Source organism: Rutidosis leptorrhynchoides, chromosome 7, assembly GCF_046630445.1.
Source record: "Rutidosis leptorrhynchoides isolate AG116_Rl617_1_P2 chromosome 7, CSIRO_AGI_Rlap_v1, whole genome shotgun sequence".
NCBI lineage: Eukaryota > Viridiplantae > Streptophyta > Magnoliopsida > Asterales > Asteraceae > Rutidosis > Rutidosis leptorrhynchoides.
Window position 1 is genome coordinate 229,282,945 of NC_092339.1, and position 12,857 is coordinate 229,295,801.

At 32.8% G+C, this 12,857-nt stretch overlaps 1 non-coding gene across 1 annotated transcript; it reads left to right on the forward strand.

The window, feature by feature from the left end:
- Positions 1–1,188: 1,188 nt before the first annotated feature.
- LOC139860744 (small nucleolar RNA R71) lies at positions 1,189–1,295 on the forward strand. Its single transcript, XR_011763367.1, has one exon. It is a non-coding gene; the product is annotated as a small nucleolar RNA R71 (small nucleolar RNA).
- Positions 1,296–12,857: the final 11,562 nt, after the last annotated feature.

Consider the following 12,857-nt stretch of genomic DNA (forward strand, 5'->3'; position numbering starts at 1 on the left):
TCTGGTATCTTATTCAACAACACTGCAGAACAATTAGCATTCATAGTAACAGCCGAGAGTTCTTCCATTTTCTTTCTATTTGTGATTAGATCTTTCAGAAATTTAGCATATCTTGGCATTCCTGAAATCACATCAATGAAAGGAAGATTGACATTTATTTGTTTAAACATATCCAAGAATTTGGATTGCTCGGCTTCAAGCCTTTCTTTTCTCATTTTACTTGGGTAAGGAAGTGGTGGTTGGTATGGTTTAACATAAGGTTTAGCCTTAACTGTGTTATCTTCATTAACCTTTTCAACTACTGGTTCTTTTTCCTTATCTTGCTCAGGTTGTGGTGCATGTGTAGTAGGAATAGCGTCATCAGAAATTACAGGTATTTCAGGTGGTTTAAGTGTAATACCACTTCTTGTGGTAATGGCTTTAGCTGTTTCATTCCGTGGGTTAGCATTTGTATCGCTAGGTAGACTTCCCAGTTTTCTTTCACCTATCAACCTTGCTAGGTTGCTTACTTCTTGTTCCAGATTTTGAATAGAAGCTTGTTGATTTCTAAATGCTTGAGCATTTTGTTCATTGATTTGTTTCTGAGATGTGAAAAATGAGTTTGAGATTCAAATAGCTTCGACATCATATCTTCTAATTAGAAAAATAGGTCTTTGCTGATTGTAAGTATTATTAGATACTTGTTGATTGCTAGGACCTTGTTGGTTATTGTATGGAACATTTCGGTTATAATTCTGATTTTGATTGTAGTTTGGTCTTGGCGGTTGATAATTATTCTGACAATTATTTCCAGGCCTTTGGTTCATGTATAAAATATTCTCTCGTTGTTCCATTGTTTGTTCAATACTGAGACAATCTTTTGTCAAATGTGGTACTCCACACTGCTCACAACTGATTCGTATTGCGTGAATATCTTTCGTCATCTTTTCCATTCATCTTTCGAAAGTATCTATCTTTGCGGAAATGAAATCAAAGTCATGGCTAGAATCGGCTCTAGCCGCTTTAGATGATCTAACGATGTATTTTTCTTAATGCTACTCATGTGAGTGGGAAGCAGTGTTATCAATAATTTTGTAAGCTTCAGTTGTATTTTTCTTCATAATGGAACCACCAGCTGCTATATCGATGTCTTTTTGTGTAGTAATGTCGCATCCTTGATAGAATATTTGTACTATTTGATAAGTGTGTAAACCATGTTGAGGACATCCTCTCAACAACTTTTCGAATATTGTCCATGCCTCATATAGAGTTTCATTTGGCTTTTGTGTGAACGTAACTATTTCTCCTTGAAGTCTCACGGCTTTAGATGCCGGAAAGAATTGTTGAAGAAAATTTTCAACTAAGACATCCCATGTATCAATCGCCCCTTCAGGTAACGATTCTAACCAATCTTTGGCTTCTCCCTTTAAAGTCCAGGGAAATAACATGAGATAGATCTGTTCATCCTCAACTTCTAAGATTTTGAATAGTGTACAGATCCTATTAAAGGTTCGAAGATGTTCGTTTGGATCTTCCTTCGGCGCATCACTAAATTGGCATTGATTAGTTACCATGTGTAGGGTTTGTCCTTTGATTTCATAATCTGGTGCATTAATGTCTGGTTGAGTAATTGCGTGACCTTGGCCAGTGCGTTTAGCTCTCATTCGGTCTTCCATACTTAGAGGTTCCAGATTTTCCATTATTGAAATTGTTGAATCTGAATCACTAGAGGATTCTGATTTAATGGTTTCTTCCTCGACAATCTCTGGATGGGTGATTTGTGGTTCAGGAGGAATGATTAGTGGTTCAGGATCTCTGAATTGTCACTGAATATCCTCCGGATTCTAATTTGTGAGGTTGGGTTCAAAAAATGGATTATCGGAAATTTGAATCGGAGTACTTGGTCGACTAGATGAAGATTCTAAAGAAAAATCAACGGCGACAATATTATCTAGATGTCTTGATCGAGTTACAGGTGGTGAACGTATGAAAGGTGGTGAACGTTTTGCTCGGTGCATTCACAGAATATCCTATTAGTTATAAAGATAAAAATTATATAAGTTATCAAATTAATAGACTTTTCTGATTTTGCCCACGTTTCGAATAGCCAATAGATGCAGCAGGTAGCCAGGACCCTTTAAATCGGAAGCCCACAACTCGCCACTAACAAATCCAACTATTACTACGAACCAGAAAATTTTGGATATCTATCAATTTAACCGCTTAAAATAATTTTTCGTCGAAGTTTGAAGAAAATAAAGAAAATTCTATGTCCTAAAAACTAGAGCGTCGAGAAATAAGAAAGAAAAAGAATGCGTCGAAAAACGTCGAAAAATAAAAGGTCGAAAAATAAGCGTCGAAAAATAATAATAACAAAGTAAAGCGTCGAAACTTAAAATTCTAAAAACTAAATATTAAAAGTTGCGTCTAAAAAAATAAAACTTAAAGGAATTCTATATCCAAAACGGCAATAATTTAATTAGGCACTAAAATCTATTAAATACGGCGTCGCAAAATTCTAAAGCACCTAAATCTTAGTCTATAGAAAAAGCACTTAAGGGATTTTACGGCAAAACCTAAAAATCTAGAAATAAAAAATAACTACGGCAAAAACTAAGTTTAAAACTAGTTACGAACGATAAAAATACAAATTACAAATTAAAAGATTAAAATATACAATCTATAAAAAGATATAAAAAATGATAAAATTACTTATTTTTATAAAAATATTATTTTTATATTATTATTTAATAAAAGTATTAATTTATAAAGTTAATAATAATATTTAAACTTAAAATTACAAATTAAAACTAAACTAAATATATATATATATATATATATATATATATATATATATATATATATATATATATATATATATATATATATATATATATATATATATATATATATATATATATATATATATTAATTAAACCCTAATTAGGTTAAAGAAAATAAAATAAAATATATAAACCCTAATCTGTAATTATTACGTCCGAGGTTCAGCCTGTCAGCCCTGTCATGCGATAGCATGTATTTTTGCCTACCCGTTCATGCGGTCGCATGGCCCAGAGGTTCAGATCACAAATTGGGCTGCTACAGTTTCCAAGCCCGATTCAGTTTTAATTATATTTTTTTTCCGATTTATCTTTATATAAAATATTATATAATAAAAAAAATATTACTTATTAGTTTTATAACTCTAAAATATAAACTTATTTTTAGACACTTAAAAATGTATACATAAATATTTTTATGTTTTTATATTTTTGTAATTTTAACACTTATTACTAAAATAAAATATTTTTACAAAATAAGAAATATTATATTTTTACAAAAATATTTTAAAAACTAAATTTTTTTTATAGCATTTCGCTTTGTTCCCCGGCAGCGGCGCCAAAAATACTTGATGTTATACGAGGTGTATACGAAATAGTTATATTTTTACTACGAAATACTATTAAATACCATACAATTTTACACAAGTTATTTATTTAATTATAGAGTGGATATACCTAAACCTTGCTACAACACTATAGGCAGTGTACCTAATCGTACAGTAGTGTAGTTTTTAGTAAGTCCGGTTCATTCCGTAGGGAGCTAGCCAAGTTTAACGCTATATTTTTTTAAAAACTATATTTGTATAATATATATATATATATATATATATATATATATATATATATATATATGTATATATAAGTAGTATTATTATTATTATAAAAAGGTGGTTTTACCGTTTAATGACCGGTTTTTCGATTTTATGTCTTAAGTCGCAATTAAAACCTAATGTAAAATATTAAATATACAAATGACTTAATTTAAGGCGTAAAATAAATGACGATAAATAAAAATACGATAATTGAAAGTACGATAATTAAAAGTGCAATAAATAAAATGACAGTAAATAAAAGTGCGATGAGATGTAAAATAAAGGAATTATGCTTATTTAAATTTCCGTAATCATGATGTTCGACGTGTTGATTTTAGTTTATTACCATGGGTTAATTGTCCTTTGTCCTGAATTATTCCATATGTCCATCTGGTTTTTGTCCATAACAGTCCATCAGTCATAAATATAAAGTGCGAGTGTCCTCGTCAAATTATCCTTATACCCGAAGTCAAATATTCCAACTAATTGGGGACTTAAACTGTAATAAGGTTTTAATACATTGTTAATGATTACATCAGGTTATCGACTGTGTGCAATCCAAGGTTTTAATACTTTATTAACAATTACACCAAGTGTCCTTGTATGTAATCCACCCCTGTTTTAATGAGTCCATTGACTATTAATCCATTCCCGTGTTCGGTTAAATAAACGATTATTAGTACTTATAAATACCCCGCCCATCGTGTCTGATCGAGTGTATGTGGTTATTTATAGGTACGTCCAAATGTAAATCTTTATATTAAATTAACAAACTATCATTCAATTAAACAAATATAAAGCCCATTAATAGCCCATAGTCTAATTTCCACAAGTGTCGGTCTTTTGTCCAAACCCCAATTATGGTCCAAAGGCCAATAACCCCGTCTTTAATATTTAATCCAACATCACGATTACTTCGGCTTAAATAAGCATAATAATAACTTAGCTACGAGACATTAATTTAAAAAAGGTTGAACATAACTTACAGTGAGTATTAATCGCGTAGTGTTACACGGACATAATTTCGACTTACAAACTTACAACATTCGCTACCATAACCTTATTATTATTAATCTTAAATTAAAATTATAAATATAAATATATATATATATATATATATATATATATATATATATATATATATATATATATATATATATATATATATATATATATATATATATATATATGTATATATATTGAGAGAGTTAGGGAGAAGATTGAATTAGGTGTGTATAATTCGCTGAAAACTCGTCCAATTTATAGACCTGGCCACACTCTTACAGCCATGCGATCGCATGGAATTTCTCTTCCAGGCCATGCGATCGCATGGCCAGCTGGATAATCTCATTTGTCAATTAAAACGTGGGCTGCTCGATTTTAATATATATAATATAATATATATAATTTTATATAATTATATATATTATATTATATTCATGTGCATCCTTGACTTGTAATTTTAGCTCCGTTGAGTTGCGCGTTGATAGTTGGTTCATGTCCTGGTTCCGGATTTTCGAACGTCCTTGCGTACGATTTAATATCTTGTACTTTGCATTTTGTTGCTCGTACTTTTGTAATTTTGAGACGTTTCTCATCAATAAATTGAACCACTTGGATTGTACTTTGTACTTTTAGCTTTTTGATCGTTTGCGTCTTCAAATCGTCGAATCTGTCTTTTATCTTCACCTTTTATTATTTAAACAAATATCACTTGTAAATAGAACAATTGCAACTAAAAGCTTGTCTTTCTTGAAGGATAATGCTATGAAATATATGTTTGTTTTTAGCATTATCAGTGAGCCACACGCAGCCATGTCAGCCACGCCAAAGTCGATTCTGAATATTTCGCTTAATAGAATTAATCAGTGTTTGACACGTGTTTCCCAAGAATTTTGGACATTCTACGCCTATAAATAGACCCCTTGGGTGACCACATTTCACATCTGAACTTCAGTCAGAGAGAAGTACACTTTCTCTCTCACACAGTTCTTTCTCACTCTAGAAACATTAACCGCTTAGTAACAGAACGTTAAACGGATCAATTACAGATTGATCCAAAGATTGATTGAGGCCACCCTACGGATTTCTCATCCGTGTTCTGGGTCTGCAGGGATTACTTCCTGAGGGCAAACATCAATCGGCATTATATCTCTTAACACTAGGATGTTATTATCTTGTACTGGTACCTTTCACCCACTATACGGAAAATAGTACCAACATATGGCTCCATCCGTTTCGAAGAACAACAAGAATACCAACCACGCAAAAACAACTAATATAACTTCAATGCGAACACCACTTGATCCAGTCACTGAAAACATCATTGAGAATATACCAATTGATCAATTTACTTTAGAAGAAACTTCAATTTAAAAAGAAGATCATATGAATACTGGTGCAGCAGAAGAACATGAGAATGATGCTGCACTACGATTGAAGAAAACATTGTTGGATAACTCCAATGAAGGAATATGGAAAGCTAGATGGGGAACACACATCATTTCTTTTAAAAGGGCATCTGATTTAATTCTAAACATGCAGGCAAAGGAAAGGCAATCTCTAAACAGCAATTGTTCAACTTATTTAACCAATTGTGAACTTTGGTGGATGATTCTGAGCTTGAACATGTTGATGAAGGTTTTATAGAGAATACATGGGAATATGGACAGGAAGAAGAGAAACCATTTATGTCTGAAGAAATGGCAGTAAAGTTACTGGATAGGATCTTAACTAAAATAGCTCCATCAAAATACAAGCAGAAGTTGGCACAGAACGCCATCCGTGTAACGGCGGTGGATAACTTATTTGCTTTAATCAAAGGAGATGAAGCTATCAAACCTACAGCAATGGCATAGTCAACTTAATGTTTCATTACTCGAATTGCAGATTATCCATTACCTAGAAACCTGGGGATTCGGTCTATCGGTGTTTATGATGGAACAACTAATCCAGAAGATTTTCTTACTATGTTCGAGGGCGTTATGAGACTGCAACATTGGGAAGATGAGGTTGCGTGTCATATGTTTCTGTTGGTCCCTTGAATAACAACAGGAGTATTGTAGGGGGGGGGGGGGGGTGAATACAATTCTTTCAATTAACTTAAGTGTTATCACAGTTTAGTATTTAAACACGCAATTTAAATAAGAGTCAAAGGTAATTTTCAACGGTTATTCTTTATTGATATGAATCACAAAGAATCACAAATGTTCTTGGCAAAATAACAGTTGGTTGAATACAGATTACACCTAGATTATAGCTATAGAGGATATCTTAAGCTATTACACGTTTTGGACTCTATTTAAATATACCCACACCACTAAATATTAAAATAGTGGATACTTCTATTTATAGTAGTCCTAATATCCATGTAATTGTTCTATTGTCCATTGGTACATACGATATCTGTACTTATGGGGATAACTGCAAAAGAGAGCGTGCTCTCTTCTTTCCTCTTTGGTAGCTATTTACAGGAACACTCCAATTCAGTTTGGCACTACTATTTGAATAAACAAATAGAATGTTGGGTTCCCTAGGCGTTGACAAAGTATTACACATGTCTGCACACGCGTTAAACTTCTGAATTCCCACATAGTCTTGTAAGGCCACTAGTCAGCCGCATACACGCGCCCTTTTCTGTTCAACTTTGTCTTCGACTTCTGTTGAATAGTACAATTGATGTGGACCACTCAGGAAACCACTATGCTTGTAATGGAGCATAGCTGTCTTCATGTAGCATGCTGCTTATCAGCTATGCTGGTTCTTCTATGCTGAGTCACTTGATCTTCATGATTTGCTGGGCACTCATCCTGTGCTAATTGAAGAATACTGTCTACCTTGTGCTGGTAGACTAGGCAGCATATTAAAACACTCGACACAACAACATTTGCTGTCTATACATAAATAAACCGACGCTGGCTGCACATAACATTCTAGTGTACATAATTGCTGTTTTGTCATAATTAAATCCTTAATTATTATGGGGACTCAACAATCTCCCCCTATTTGATGATAACAAAACTTATGACATAAAGAGAAAACACTAAAGCCAGCACACTAAGGGACCTAGTGAAAATAGGCAGTAAAATTTGTCCCTTTTAGGTTTATTTTGGGATCTTTTGTTGAGTTATCTATATCTTATAAATTGATATGATTTTTTTTACGATTAACTCATTTCACATTCATTATATGAAATATATATAGTAATTACAGTGTAGTACAATGAAATGTGAAATAACAAAAGATACAAGTTCTACAACAGAAGGCTATCTATCTTTATCTTTTCCTTTTCCTTTTCTTCATCAGATAGCTCTTCTTCTTTTACTTTGACATCGTAATAGCTCAGGAAATTACTTCATATCGAATACTGGTATTTGAGGAGGTAGAAAGATTGGATCTCTTCTGTGTAGGCTGAAATGTCCCGTTCTTATTGATTAAAAACGTTCCATATTAATTGATTTCGTTGCGAGGTTTTGACCTCTATATGAGACATTTTTCAAAGACTGCATTCATTTTTAAAACAAACCATAACCTTTATTTCATAAATAAAGGTTTAAAAAGCTTTACGTAGATTATCAAATAATGATAATCTAAAATATCCTGTTTACACACGACCATTACATAATGGTTTACAATATAAATATGTTACATCGAAATCAGTTTCTTGAATGCAGTTTTTACATAATATCATACAAACATGGACTCCAAATCTTGTCCTTATTTTAGTATGCAACAGCGGAAGCTCTTAGTATTCACCTGAGAATAAACATGCTTTAAACGTCAACAAAAATGTTGGTGAGTTATAGGTTTAACCTATATATATCAAATCGTAACAATAGAGCACAAGATTTCATATTTCAATACACATCCCATACATAGAGATAAAAATCATTCATATGGTGAACACCTGGTAACCAACATTAACAAGATGCATATATAAGAATATCCCCATCATTCCGGGACACCCTTCGGATATGATATAAATTTCGAAGTACTAAAGCATCCGGTACTTTGGATGGGGCTTGTTGGGCCCAATAGATCTATCTTTAGGATTCGCGTCAATTAGGGTGTCTGTTCCCTAATTCATAGATTACCAGACTTAATAAAAAGGGGCATAGTCGATTTCGATAATTCAACCATAGAATGTAGTTTCACGTACTTGTGTCTATTTTGTAAATCATTTATAAAACCTGCATGTATTCTCATCCCAAAAATGTTAGATTTTAAAAGTGGGACTATAACTCACTTTCACTGATTTTTACTTCGTCGGAAAGTAAGACTTGGCCACTGGTTGATTCTCAAACCTATAACAATATATACATATATATCAAAGTATGTTCAAAATATATTTACAAAACTTTTAATACATTTTGATGTTTTAAGTTTATTAAGTCAGCTGTCCTCGTTAGTAACCTACAACTAGTTGTCCACAGTTAGATGTACAGAAATAAATCGATAAATATTATCTTGAATCAATCCACGACCCAGTGTATACGTATCTCAGTATTGATCACAACTCAAACTATATATATATTTTGGAATCAACCTCAACCCTGTATAGCTAACTCCAACATTCACATATAGAGTGTCTATGGTTGTTCCGCAATATATATATATAGATGGGTCGATATGATAGGTTGAAACATTGTATACATGTCTATGGTATCTCAAGATTACATAATATACAATATAAGTTGATTAGGTTATGGTTGGAATAGATTTATTACTAACTTTCACGTAGGTAAAATGAGTAGTTTTTATCAATCTTGTTTTACTCACCATTTCTTCGTTTCTAATCCGTTTTGAGTGATTCCAGTGGCCACGGTTTTGTATTGAACTTAACTTTATGAATCTAAACAGAAAAAGTATAAGTTTATAGTCATAAATACAAGTTACAAGTCATTTTTGAAAGAGGTAGTCATTTCCGTCGAAAGAACGACATCTTGATGACCATTTTGAAAAACATACTTTCACTTTGAGTTTAACCATGATTTTTGGATATAGTTTCATGTTCATAAGAAAAATTATTTTTCCAGAAGTATAGCTTTTAAATCAAAGTTCTTCTTAGCTTTTAATTATCCCAACCAAAACAGCCCCCGGTTTTACTACGACGGCGTATATCCAGTTTTATGGTGTTTATCGTGTTTCCGGGTTTTAAATCATTAAGTTAGCATATCATATAGATATAGAACATGTGTTTAGTTGATTTTAAAAGTCTAATTAGAAGGATTAACTTTATTTGCAAACAAGTTTAGAATTAACTAAACTATGTTCTAGTGATTACAAGTTTATAACGTTGAATAAGACAGCTTTTTATGTATGAATCGAATGATGTTATGAACATCATTACTACCTCAAGTTCCTTGGATAAACCTACTGGAAATGAGAAAAATGGATCTAGCTTCAAAGGATCCTTGGATGGCTTGAAAGTTCTTGAAGCAGAATCATGACACGAAAACAATTTCAAGTAAGATTTCCACTCGAAATAAGATTGTTATAGTTATAGAAATTGAATTAAAGTTTGAATATGATTATTACCTTGTATTAGAAATATAACCTACTGTAAGTAACAAAGGTTTCTTGATCTTTAATGATTACTTGGAATGGATTTAGAAAACTTGGAAGTAAACTTGCAATCTTGGAAGTATTCTTGATTTTATGAAACTAGAACTTTTTGGAATTTATGAAGAACACTTAGAACTTGAAGATAGAACTTGAGAGAGATCAATTAGATGAAGAAAATTGAAGAATGAAAGTATTTGTAGGTGTTTTTGGTCGTTGGTCTATGGATTAGATATAAAGGATATGTAATTTTGTTTTCATGTAAATAAGTCATGAATGATTACTCATATTTTTGTAATTTTATGAGATATTTCATGCTAGTTGCCAAATGATGGTTCCCACATGTGTTAGGTGACTCACATGGGCTGCTAAGAGCTGATCATTGGAGTGTATATACCAATAGTACATACATCTAAAAGCTGTGTATTGTACGAGTACAAATACGGGTGCATACGAGTAGAATTGTTGATGAAACTGAACGAGGATGTAATTGTAAGCATTTTTGTTAAGTAGAAGTATTTTGATAAGTGTCTTGAAGTCTTTCAAAAGTGTATGAATACATATTAAAACACTACATGTATATACATTTTAACTGAGTCGTTAAGTCATCGTTAGTCGTTACATGTAAGTGTTTTTTTAAAACCTTTAGGTTAACGATCTTGTTAAATGTTGTTAACCCAATGTTTATAATATCAAAAGAGATTTTAAATTATTATATTATCATGATATTATGATGTACAAATATCTCTTAATTTGAAATATATACATTAAATGTCGTTACAACGATAATCGTTACATATATGTCTCGTTTCAAAATCATTAAGTTAGTAGTCTTGCTTTTACATATGTAGTTCATTGTTAATATACTTAATGATATGTTTACTTATCATAATATCATGTTAACTATATATATAACCATATATATGTCATCATATAGTTTTTACAAGTTTTAACGTTCGTGAATCACCGGTCAACTTGGGTGGTCAATTGTCTATATGAGACCTATTTCAATTAATCAAGTCTTAACAAGTTTGATTGCTTAACATGTTAGAAACACTTAATCATGTAAAATAACAATATCATTTAATATATATATAAACATGGAAAAGTTCGGGTCACTACAGTACCGACCCGTTAAATAAATTTCGTCCCGAAATTTTAAGTAGTGGAGGTGTTGACGTATCTTCTGGAAATAAATGCGGGTATTTCTTCTTCATCTGATCTTCTCGTTCCCAGGTGACCTCGGGTCCTCTACGAGCATTCCATCGAACCTTAACAATTGGTATCTTATTTTGCTTAAGTCTTTTAACCTCACGATCCATTATTTCGACGGGTTATTCGATAAATTGAAGTTTTTCGTTGATTTGGATTTCATCTAATGGAATAGTGAGATCTTCTTTAGCAAAACATTTCTTCAAATTCAAGACGTGGAAAGTGTTATGTACAGTCGCGAGTTGTTGAGGTAACTCAAGTCGGTAAGCTACAGGTCCGACACGATCAATAATCTTGAATGGTCCAATATACCTTGGATTTAATTTCCCTCGTTTACCAAATCGAACAATGCCTTTCCAAGGTGCAACTTTAAGCATGACCATCTCTCCAATTTCAAATTCTATATCTTTTCTTTTAATGTCAGCGTAGCTCTTTTGTCGACTTTGGGCGGTTTTCAACCGTTGTTGAATTTGGATGATCTTCTCGGTAGTTTCTTGTATTATCTCCGGACCCGTAATCTGTCTATTCCCCACTTCACTCCAACAAATCGGAGTCCTGCACTTTCTACCATAAAGTGCTTCAAACGGCGCCATCTCAATGCTTGAATGGTAGCTGTTGTTGTAGGAAAATTCTGCTAACGGTAGATGTCGATCCCAACTATTTCCGAAATCAATAAAACATGCTCGTAGCATGTCTTCAAGCATTTGTATCGTCCTTTCGCTCTGCCCATCAGTTTGTGGATGATAGGCAGTACTCATGTCTAGACAAGTTCCTAATGCTTGCTGTAATGTCTGCCAGAATCTTGAAATAAATCTGCCATCCCTATCAGAGATAATAGAGATTGGTATTCCATGTCTGGAGATGACTTCCTTCAAATACAGTCGTGCTAACTTCTCCATTTTGTCATCTTCTCTTATTGGCAGGAAGTGTGCTGATTTGGTGAGATGATCAACTATTACCCAAATAGTATCAAAACCACTTGCAGTCCTTGGCAATTTAGTGATGAAATCCATGGTAATGTTTTCCCATTTCCATTCCGGGATTTCGGGTTGTTGAAGTAGACCTGATGGTTTCTGATGCTCAGCTTTGACCTTAGAACACGTCAAACATTCTCCTACGTATTTAGCAACATCGGCTTTCATACTCGGCCACCAAAAATGTTTCTTGAGATCCTTGTACATCTTCCCCGTTCCAGGATGTATTGAGTATCTGGTTTTATGAGCTTCTCTAAGTACCATTTCTCTCATATCTCCAAATTTTAGTACCCAAATCCTTTCAGCCCTATACCGGGTTCCGTCTTCCCGAATATTAAGATGCTTCTCCGATCCTTTGGGTATTTCATCCTTTAAATTTCCCTCTTTTAAAACTCCTTGTTGCGCCTCCTTTAATTGAGTAGTAAGGTTATTGTGAATCATTATATTCATAGATTTTACTCGAATGGGTTCTCTGT